This window comes from Uranotaenia lowii, chromosome 3 (genome assembly GCF_029784155.1).
Source record: "Uranotaenia lowii strain MFRU-FL chromosome 3, ASM2978415v1, whole genome shotgun sequence".
Classification (NCBI taxonomy): domain Eukaryota; kingdom Metazoa; phylum Arthropoda; class Insecta; order Diptera; family Culicidae; genus Uranotaenia; species Uranotaenia lowii.
Window position 1 is genome coordinate 341,708,994 of NC_073693.1, and position 12,379 is coordinate 341,721,372.

Here is a 12,379-nt window from a genome sequence, read left to right on the forward strand (position 1 = left end):
CGTACAGACCACCCTTGTGGAACACCGAGCTTCGTCGTTTAAAAAAAACGAACTACAGGGTTGCTAGCGAACCGGGAAAACCGGGAAAACCGGGAAAAACTTTGGAATTTCATCTCAACACCGGGAAACCGGGAAAAAACCGGGAATTTCGGCACATCACCGGGAAAATTGTCATGTTAGGAATTTTTTCACAGAGTTTCAAAATTATTTTTAAATTGATTTCTAAATTTAAGCGCAGTTTTCGGCAATCTTGATATACATTCACATGAGGTTACACTTATTTTCGTTCATAAGTAACAAACACAGTTTAACCCGAGCAGACATTTATGGCAAAGTTAGAGCAAATTTTGCTATCACGCCCTGAGAGCCCAAGTTGCTCTCATTTTGCTTGACATAAGGTGGTACACAGCAAAAATGAGAGCACAAAGTTTCATACTTGGTTAGCAAAGTGATACCAAATTTTGCTAAAAGTGAGACCCTAACTACACCTCGTTCTCCGAAAGCTTGGAGAGCACAATGATGCCAATATAAGGCATCATAAAATTCTCGGCTTTAGCAAAATTTGGCATCAATATGCTCTCAAAACTATAAAAAAACGAGAGCAAATCGAGGTTTAATTTTGGTTTTAATCAAATCAAAATTTAGCCTTACTTGGCTCTCCGTATTTAATCTTTTCATATTTTTTGCTGTTGTTGTTTCTTATGTCAATCAGAGTTGAGCAAATTTAGCTTCTCGAGACGTGATAGCATTTGGTTTCATTTGGCCAAAAAGTTGGTGTAGGGAAGAATGACCCTCCCTTGAAAAAAAATGCAAAAAAGTTGGTCGAAAAACCTTACTCGCCTTTAGTTATGCAACGTGTTAGCAATTATAAATTCGAATCCGTATTTCGAATTAATACAAACTATACCTGAAATTTTGGTATTGTACCATCCTCATCCGGTCAAGAAGATACCAACTTTCGGTAGCAACGCATGATAGCATTATTTGATAAACATTTTTCGCAGAAGTCTCCTCAGGATTCTTCTAAGTGTATTGTGCGATTTGTTTTTGTTTATTTATTTATTTATTTATTTTTATTCCCAAGATCAAAGATTTTTCAAATCGTTGAATTTTTGTAACTAAATATTAAAAACTGATCGAACTTCATCTCACTATTCCATCCAGCCAAACACCTGAATTTATGTTTAAAAATGGATAAGGTACACCGGGGCAAGTTCAAACGGTTTTCACCATAGTTCAACTTTCACATGTCCTAGAAAAATATGTATATGTTCAAATATTATCAATTATCGTTCGTTGCATCACTAAAATAGTTCTCAACAAATTCCCACTGAAAGTGAAAAATAAAAAAATGTTGGTAAAAAGTAACGGTGCTTTTGTGAAAAAATTTCAAAATTTGCACTTGCCCCGTTTATGGGGGCATTTGCCCCGGTGTACCTTACTTAAAATTCCGATTCACGGCTTTTTCGTTAGTTCAATTTTGGAAAAATCATTATAAAATTGGTATGAACATGTGGATTATCAATTCTAAAGAAATATGCTTGATAGAAGCAACGCGAGAACAATAGAACATTATTGTAGCTCGAAAAGCTCTAAATTTTGAGAAAATGTGTAATTAAGGGTAACCAAATTTGCAAAACACTCAAACTGCCTTATTGTTCTGAATGACGAAAAAATGAAATATTGTGAACATTAAACCAGTTCAGAGCCAATACAACTAAATTTCCCTGATAACATACATGATTGTCAAAATCGTATCTTTTTTACCATAAAACAATTGATTTCAATATTCTGAATTATCTTTTGGCACTACCAAAAACCCCCTTCTTGATGCAACTTAAAATAAACATTTAATTTTGCTTTTTTAGACACGAATGCCATAATGATGGGAAAGTGTCAAAAATAAAACCTAAAAAAATTAATTTTGCTCGACACGAATGCTAAAATAATGGTGTCACTAATAAAATTAGGAAAAAAAATTTGCTTGGTTAGAATTACACTGCAAATAGTATGACGTAGATTTCAAACAAATTGTTTTTAAAATATATTCATACTTATTATGCATTCCAATATATCAACAAATTTTAGATCTTTTAGTTTCATATTCTCTTCAAAAGTTAAAAATCTTCATGATAATTTTACTATGAAAACCCCGAAAAGCCATTAAGCATGAGCCTAAACATTCTTTTTTTTGTAGAAGTTATAAAACGAACATGCTTCAGTAATTAAAAAAAACTTTTTTTCTTAAAATTTAAATGTCTTCATTTTTTTGTTAGTGACACTTTACCTTCTGGTATTTGTGAGTAGAAAAGGACAATAGGTATTAATGAAAATTCAATAAATTGATCAGCTTTTTTTAAATAAAAAAATGCTGAATAATTTTTTGAATTTTATGAGAATATTCTAACATAATTTTTTCGCTTTTTATATTTTTTTATCAATTAAACACACTTTTACACCATTGCCTGTAATATGATTAAGAAAACTTTAAATTGAATTTGTGTTAGATACTTGAACTACACCTTTAGAAGTTGAATATTTTGTTAAATTAGGCCAAACAAGTCTTTGTGTGTCGTTGAATATTTGGCGATTTGGTTGAATAAAGGCGATGTTGGTTTGATGCTACGATACTTATTAAAATATATTTTGTTATAAATTAAGCCAAACAAGTTTTTGTGTAAGTTGCGTTGAACATATTTGAAGCAAAAAAAAAATCAAAATGTTGTTTTCAACTAGCAATAATCGCACCTCGGTAGAACCTCATTGGTTACGATATCGCCACTGCGCAAAGCTAAAAAAAATGTTGTTTAATTATTCAAATATTTCTTGAATTTTTGCAGTGTAGCACAAACCAAGCTAAATTTATTTATTCATGTTACGTTGCATAAACAAAGGTTATTTTGGTAGTGCATCACATTCAATGTAACGCATGAGAAAAATCGCCTTTGATTATGCAACTGAAAATGAACATTACATTAAGCTTGGTTTGAGCTACACTGCAAAAAGTACACGATTAATTTTAAACTTATTTTCTGAACTTTGAACAACAATTTTAATTTTCTTGTTTTGTTTTTTCTCCCGGTTTTCAACATAACACAAAAACTTGTTTGGCTGAATTTAAAAAATATATATAATTTTCAATAGATATAGTTCATGTTTCTAACACAATACCAACTAGAAGCGAACTTAATCATATAAGAGGCCAGACGATACTATTCGAATATAATTACCAGACATTTCTACACATCAACATATTTAGGGTATTTTGGTTTCAGTTTATCTTTTGTTAAAATCTCTACCATAGATTAACCAGCTGTAAAGGTTCTTTAAACGTATTTTTATCTTTACAAAGTTAAGATTTTCAAATGTTTTATGCACTCTTATAAGCAATTGTCCGCACTTACCCCGGTATATTTAATAGGATCCTCCCGCTGCACTTCCGGCTTGGAATCATCCAACAGCCGCTTCTATTCATCAGCACCATCTAAAACAGGTTATCGATGTACCTTCTTTATCAGGAAGTACAGATCTGCAGGGATGTTGAGGTTTATACCAATGGTGGTGTCCGTTGTTCACAGTTTCGCTCTGTCGTAGAATAGTTCCGATCTTGGTCTCGACGTTCCGGCTGTCTCCGATCAGCATCATTCCGTAAGGTTCCAGCAAAACGGAAAAATCCATATGACCCATCTTGTTACGGGTTATACTCCTTGGTACGCGCTCGCGGATCAACCTGCACTCGCGGATAATAAAATTTTCTTTTTAAGTCGCATTGAAATAAGTTAATCACGAGCGACCGCGAACTGATGCGTGATTGATCTTTGTTTACAATTATACACGGTTACAATTTTTCACTCAACACTGGAAGACTAGGAAATAAAAAATAGTTCTTTACTTATTCATTACGATTTTGTTAAACGTTTTGTAAAGCTTAGTTCTTTTAGAAATGGGACACTTTCATTTGCTAATAGCTCGTTAACTAGTTATTGGATATTAAAAATTTTGACAGCATTTTGTTGCCTGTAAAAAGTACTATTCGACCTATTTTTTTCAAAATTTAAAATTTACTCGTTTTTGAGATATGTACGATGCAAGAGAAAAAGAAAAAAATAATTTTGCACAGTTTCCTTTAAAATTCGTCATTATCAAATTGATAGCTGACAAAACCGTTGATTATTCAAAGAATTACTGAGTTTTTGTGGTGGATAAGTATGCAAACACTGTCAATAATGTCCACAAAGTTCAAATCAAGTATTGGAGTGAAGCACATGATCGGCAACAACGGTTAAGGGTCATCAAGGAAGTCAAGTCTCATACCAGCCTTTTTAATTTTCAATAAACGAAAAACTAAGGGTAGATCGCTGAAATGTCCAAAACAATTTTCTCCGATAAGCTGAAAGTGTTGCCTAGTGATGACTCATTGAAACCCAACCTCAAACAACCATTTTTTGATAGTTCCAAAGCTCTTAAGCTGTTAAACCGGTACAAAAAAAAAACGTTAAAAAATGTGATCAAAAATAATCAAATTTGTTCATTTCGAAACAACTGTATATTCACTGAAATGCTTCCAGTTTCTTTTAAAAGAGAAGTATTGGACCGAAAAGTATCAGAAATTGAAGAAGGAAGGTGAAGCCACCTAAAATATAGATTTTACGAAGTATAAGTTGAAGAAACTGATCAATACCATGACTGAGAAAAGTGTGCGCCGGCCAATGGGAGATACCAAAAATAAAGTAGAAATTTCCTTAACAAAAAACAGTAAATATTTTTTTTCAAATTTTTTCATGAAAGATCATAACATTACCTTCATTTTCTTCATAGAAACTATTTCGTTCAAACGAATAGTTTTTGAGATACAGGCATTCGTAACTGTCCCATTTCTAAAAGAACTAAGCTTAAAAGCTTAAAAGTGTAATCAAAATGCGAAGAGCGCATACTCACAAAAAAACATTATTTTTACACTTATCTAATGAATGTCTTATTGCGAGTTCGCAACCTATATTTGAGTTTCAGCACCAATCGCAAGCAAAGTAAAAATGCACACTCGTCACTATCATTCTGGTACCGCGCCGAGCTTTAGCTCAAACAAATGTAGCAGAAGTAAACTATATTACCATGATTTTTGGATGATGTTGAAAACTTATATTACGAACCTGTTTTTTTGCTTTGAACTATAAATATTAAACACAGGACACAGAGTCATTTTGCAAAATTAGAAAATATTAGTACCATGCAATTTGCTCCCAAGTGCTTATTTTGATTCTTTTATTGATAAATCAATTTTAAGAACCTTATAAAAATTTATTAACTTGAAATGAAAATATATTAATATATGTAAGTAAAATTTTAAAATAAAGTAAAGTAATCCTCAGCTTTTTATATAAAAAGTTTGTTTTAATAAAATAGTTAAAAGTCAATAAAAAAGAATAAGTTTAAAATAAACAAATTAATATAACAAAAAATTGAAAAAAAATCAAATATTTGAAATATTAACAAGTAATAAAATTAATATATTTTCAAAAATAAATGGATAAATAAGTGGAATAAATAAATAACGTTACAAAAATCCTTCTTCGTCCGGGCTTAGGGCCGGCAGCAATGATTCTTAGTATTTTCTTGTTTTCCTAGCCATCGAAAAACTCAAAATAATATACATAATAAAAATAAGAAAAGAATGGAAAATAATGACCGGTTGTTAATCTATAATAAGTTAATTCAAGCTTAACTATTCTTAAAATGACGATACATATCAATATATAATATGAATGGGAAGCAAGTCCACTGAGAATCATAAAGAAAATAAATTAAATTAAATAGTGATACCTTAATTATGCCTAATTTTGCTATGCCAGCGAAATAATAACAAAATAATGTGCGTACTATGTTGGTAATCAAATATTTAAACGTAATAGTAGGCAGAAACAGGATGAAAATAATTATTAGAATTTTTTTTCAAATTGGAATTAGGATCTTATACACAGGTTAATTTTGAATTGAATAGAACATAAAACAACATTTGTACTATACATTGCCTGAAGTAAATTTGCATCGCATAGTCAATTTCATGGTTTGTAATTTTACAAACCACGGTGTGTATTTCAAGCACATTATAAATTTGTGTGTTGAGTGATGGTCTAACAATTTGTATAGCTTTCAATGTAAAATTGAACGATTATTGCCTATTTTTGCTGCCTTTTTTTTAAGTGTTCCACAAATATGCCGAATTTTTCTGTTCGGTTGGTTGTACAGCAAATTGTGCTATAATTTTGGTCTCACGTTTTTATTCACGAAAATGTATGGATACCATAATTATGCTTAGTTTTGCTATCATATAAATTTCTACACCAAATTTTGCTCATGGTTTGCTGTTGAATCCTAAATGTGCTCTCAGTTTGCTGTCAAATAAAAATATATGAAACCTTAATTATGCCTAATTTTGCTCTCGTACAAAATTCTACAGCAAAGAATGCTATCAGTTTGCTGTTGACACCTTATTATGATCTCAGTTTGCTATCAATTCTGGCATCAAAGTCTGCTCGGGAAATAGTTTTCCTAACTCATTGCGGATCAAATTCGAGATATCTTTTTTTTTCTCTCAGCAAGTGTGCTACACTAACAAGCATATTTCAAATGTTCTAAATTTAATTACTAAACACTTAACAAAACTATACACAAAACGTTTGTAACCTAATGATACTTAATGATTGGTCCAGTGGTTTATGATAGATATATGAGTGTCGAATTTCGGTGTTTCTTGGCGTATATTTTTTCGCGGTCCTTAATGTGTTACCCAAAATTTTTATCGTTTTTTAGTTTACGACAACCAATTTTCGTTTTGGCGTCAAATAGTCAGTATTCGATGAACACGTTTCATTTAATTATTATTCATGCAGAAACCAAATATTTTAGTAGCGTTAGATTTTTAAGCAGAGTTAATTTTTTCTGACGAAAGAAATATCTTTTTTGTCAGAAAAGATTTTTTTTTCAATGTTGTGGTTTTTGATGCTCTGTTTTTCATTTAAATTGGCCTGATGAGCGAAGCCTATGTATATCGCAAATAATTTGATTTTTTTATTCTTCCAACGTTAAAATTTTGCTTAAAGTTTCCCGAGCGGGAATATATATTTTAATGTAAAAATCCTCTCGAAATCTGAGGTCTCTATATTCAGCCCTGTCTTATTCATAATTTAAAATATTTTCACGAATCTTAAGTTCAAATGACTAGGGCACTTCTGAATTTATTTATTGTTTTGTATGAAGAAAATTATTTTTCTTTATAACCTGTCTTTGGATTTTTATAAAAAAAAAATATATAACTGCAGAAGAAAATAACTAAACATTTCCCTGCAATCTGATGATTTTAAGTTTTGTAAGACAAATTTCCATTCAAGTTGACAAGATGATTTAATATTATATTTCGATGTTTTTTCTACATATTTTAATGTATTAATTCTACATTTAATTGTTCAAAGTGTAGAGCAAAACGATAAGTATTCCAATTTCGTTGGATTCGTCTGAACATTTATAAAAACCTGTCAATTTGATACGAAAAGACAATGTGTTGAAAGACGTTGAAGTATTTGTCATGAATTCATACCGGTTAACAAGTTTTAATAAACATTGTTAGACATTTCAGGGCTTTATATTGATTTTATATTATACTAAAACAAATATAATAAATACCGAGAAAATCATCATTTTTAACCGGGAAAAACCAGGGGAAAACCGGGAAAAACTTTGGAATTTCGAAACGAAAAATCGCTAGCAACCCTGGAACTACGAAAAACATGCGAACGATATTTACAGAATAAAACTGAAGAAAACAAAGTCGATCTAGCGTCAACGGGAGCTGACTACTCAGCATTATATAACACTAAGTTTTCAGAAGATACATCAATGACATAACGATTCTAAATTCTTAAAATTCTGAAAATTTCTAACAATTCTCTGCAGCCTGCCACTGCGAGTCTCATTTGACGGGCGCCCTTCTGAAATTTCCTCACATATTTTCCAAGAGCATTTATTCAACATATACGCAACCTGCTGCCAACGAATTCTTCGAAACACAGCCTAGTTTTGAAATGAACCCTCCTCTGAAGTTTTTAACCTAGCATGAGAGGTCTTGAGAGCTTCAAAAGCAGTAAAAGCTATCGTTTTGTCGCCAGGACCCCGCCTTGTTTTACACTGGGAATTGCAGAATTATTTCATGGCGAACCACTGCATATTATATTCAATCGTTCACCTAACGATGGTAATTTCCCTAGTGTCTAGAATAGGATTGGTCGATCTTGGATCGATCTTTGCGAGACCGATCTTTTGAACGCAAATTTCCGATTTTTTGGATCGATTCTTTAACCTTGGAAAAATCGATTAAAAAAAATTATTTTCGATTCGATCTTTTGAAGTGTTTTTTTTTATATTTATTCCGGAGATTTTCAGAATCAGTTACGAGCAGAATTTTGATAACGGGCATCACCCGAAAGACTGCTTTTTATTATTTATTATTATTTTAAAAGAATTGACACCTACTTAAAAGATGACGCTTTAAATCTTTAAATTAAGCATTCCAGATTGCCCGGTTCGTCAATGAAATTTTCGAGTTAAGTTCGGTCCAGCCCGGGTGCCCGGATATTATAAAAACTGCCTGGATTTTGCTCGGTTTAATTAACATTTTTCGATAATCTCTAAAAAAATATAGGTTTTTGTAAAAATATGAACCATCAAAATAAACAAAAATGTTTTCCGGTGCCTTTAACATGAATTGAATATTGCATATTTTTCGAAATTTTTCTATTTTTTTTTTACTTTTCCCTTACATTTTTTAGATTATTGTTTGGCATTTTAAAGATTTAAATCAAAATTTTAAATCCATTGCCGGGTTTTTAACAGGTTTTCAGATAAATTGCTTGGAATTTCCCGGCCCGACTACTTGGGAAAATTATTCTGGAATCCTTACTTTATATTAGTGTCGCGTTCCCAGAAGAATGAAAAGCAAGTTGACTAAACTAGAGTATGGGCAACATTTGGACGACGCTGCCAAGGTCAGGCTGCTCCTCCTCCTGACTTTGACTTTGAAACAACGGTGACAAAGCTCAAGCGTCTCTTCGGTCGACAAAAATCGCTGTTCAACGCACGGTACCAGTGTCTGCAGTATAAGAAGGACGACGCAGATGATTTCGCCGCATACGCAGCTTCCATTAAAAAAAACTGCGAGGCGTTTCAACTCAACCGGCTTACTAGTGAGTAGTGACCAGTTTAAAGCTCTGCGTTTCGTATGTGGTTTACAATCGCCACGGGACGCGGACATACGAACTCGGCTCATTAGTAAGCTCGAAGCCGAAGAAAGCGCTCCACCTGCCGAAGGTTGCCAGCTTACCCTGGACAAGCTGGTAGACGAGTGCCACAAGCTCATCAACCTGAAACAGGACACACAAATGATTAAGAAGAAGGACCCCTCAATCAACGCTGTGTCCCTCCATACCAAGCCTCCCGGGAAGAAGACGAAAAAGGTTCCGAAGACGGCTTGCTGGCTCTGCGGGAACTTCCATTACGTCCGTGAGTGCCGGTTCCAGAATTGCACCTGCGGAAAATGCAAACGCAGGGGTCGCAAGGAAGGTTACTGTGCTTCAGCAGAATCCAGGAAGAAACCAACCGACGAGCATCACCCGAGCAACCGAAAGATGAAGAGCATCAGTTTGGCGAAACATGTTGACATCTCCAGAAAGCGCAAATTTGCTGAGGTAAATTTGAACCGTGTCAATGTGAAGCTCCAACTCGACTGTGCGGCCGACATCACCATAATTTCGACGGAAACCTGGGGTGGAATTATGAATCCTATTCGATTCGAGTTACCCGTATCGAGTAGAACTCGAATCGGATTAGAATCAGTATTACGAATCTCGTTCGAGTTCTAAATTTTTACGTATTAGATTTCGAGTAAATCGGGTTGTAGATCATCTCGAAACGTTCCATTCGTATCGAGATCGGTGATGCCAAAGTTGGTCGAATCGAACGAAACTCGATTGTTTCGAGTTCCATAATCACGCCTCTGGGCTTGCATCGGGAAACCAAAAATCAACCCTACGAACATCGTTGCTGTCAGCGCTTCCGGTGACAAGCTCGACTTGAAAGGAGAGTTTATCACCGAAGTAACCATCCGGAACGTCTCCAAACAAGGGTGCATCTACGTGGCCAACCACTCCGATCTCGACGTGCTGGGTAGCGACTTCATCGAGTTATTCAACCTTTGGTCAGTTCCTTCGACTCGTTGGTGAACTCCATCCAGAAATCCGAAGACGTGGCACAACGACTGAAGGTTAAGTTTCCCGAAGTGTTCCAGAGTTCCCTTGGGCTGTGTACCAAAGCACAGGTTACACTCTACCTCAAGCCGGATTCCCGACCAGTATACTGCCCCAAGCGCCCGGTAGCCTATGCCGCTCTCCCGAAGGTGGATGCTGAACTCCAAAGGCTACAAGAACGCGGCATCATTTCTCCAGTGCAGTTCTCCAATTGGGCTGCCCTTATCGTCGTGGTTCGCAAATCGGACAACGTCTCTGTTCGAATTTGCGGCGATTACTCAACTGGACTCAACGCAGCTCTGGAATCCGACCGGCATCCTCTGCCTCATCCCGACGACATTCTAGTAGTTTCTGATTGGTTGTGTGGTCGTGGCCTACCACAATTAGTCTATTCTCTTGAGGAAAACGTGAACTTTTATCGAATGCTCAAGTAATCGAATGTTTCATAGAAATGACACTTGAAAGCTTACTCAGCCTTTAATTAAGCATCTATAGCAATTTACTAAGGTCAAAAATTAAGTTTTTGTCGAAAATTTTAAGATTCATAGTTAAAGCTGTTCAGCGAATGAGTCCACAATAAATAGTATTTACAGAAAAATATAGCGTTTGATTTATTTATATCTATTTACATTGAAATTATTATATTTCTCAAAAAAATATTGTAATATTGCCAATTTTCTTAATGGAAGTTAGGATACTTGAAAAATTGAACTTTACTTTTTTAGATGATAGCTATACTTTTTCTTTTCAAACGCGCTTATAATTTGATCTTCTTAGTATGTCGTATGGAGAAAAGCATATATTTACTTTTTTTATATGTCATCATAAACACTCAATTAAAGTCAGGAAAAGTGAAAAAAATTTTGATGATGAATTTTATAACATGTATTTTTTATTACTTATACATTTGATTTACAATTTTATGAGCTTTCCTGTCGTTTTCACTGTTTAATTCAGCGTAAAGCAGCCCTCAAGCAACACCCTTTTTTGAAAAAAATTGAAAAGATCGATTTTGCAGAGATCGATCCTTTTGCTTCGATTTTTCAAGTGGATCGATCCTGGAACCATTCAACTGGGTCGATCTTGGAATCGATCTTTTCCAGAAGATCGAATAATCCTAGTCTTGATCCCGTTCCGGTAAATGAGACGGAGTTGATCGGCAGAGCTCGATTGCTGGTGTTCGCCGATTTCATCACGTTCACCGTGGTGAAATTGGCTAACGCGCCGTTGTACCGAAGCGGAGATTGCAGGTTCAAGTCCTGCCGGTGAGCGGTTGTATCTTTTTCGAAAAATTCATGATGTGTACGGCTTATGTTCTTTCGTTCTTTGATACCTCATGTTTCTCTAATTCTTTCCATCACCAACGAAAATGTTATGAAATTGTTCCAGCTCCAGTTGGGTATGGCGCAGTTGGCTGGAAGAGCACAGATTGACAAGACTTTTTCAACGTTTGTTTTGATTATGGGCCCTATTACATAAAATGAGTCGAGTAACTCGACTCGACTCCAGTCACTGTCGAGTCGAGCGAAATTTCGTATTAGGGTAGTCGAGTGAAACTGATCGAATTAAAAAACCGGAACCAAAACTAACTTGGCTCGGTTAATCGTGCCAGCTGAGTCAAGAACTTTCAACCTTTCAAGCAGTCGACTTAGTTACTCGACTGAAATTCGACTCGGCTCGACTACTGTAATATTAAGGCGCCAGGACTAAATTTGACTTCGGAAGTCCGGACTTCCGACAAGGAAAAGTGAAGTACTAGATTGTCGAAAGTTTATGTTTTGTTGCCAGTTCACCAGCGACGTTTCTAATTTTTTTTTTGAAATTCACAATAATAGGGCCCTTTGTTCCGCCGACTAACTTTAAAAAAGAAGGGGAAGCACATTGGAAAGACCGTTGCTAAGTCTGTTTTGATAACGTTCCAGCTCAGTTGAATAAGGTTGTGTGGCTGGAGAAATGATTGGCTCCGGTAAATAAGATGGAGTAGCTGGAGTAGAACGGATTTGAAAGACTGTTCCTGATTTTGTTTTGATAATGTTCTGTTGCTGGTGGGTAATAAGACAAAGTGTCTTATTATCGCGTCAGCA

General features: G+C 34.7%; 1 pseudogene; it reads right to left on the reverse strand.

Moving 5' to 3' along the window:
- Positions 1-2,636: 2,636 nt before the first annotated feature.
- On the reverse strand, positions 2,637-2,793 carry LOC129758871 (U4 spliceosomal RNA; annotated as a pseudogene).
- Positions 2,794-12,379: the final 9,586 nt, after the last annotated feature.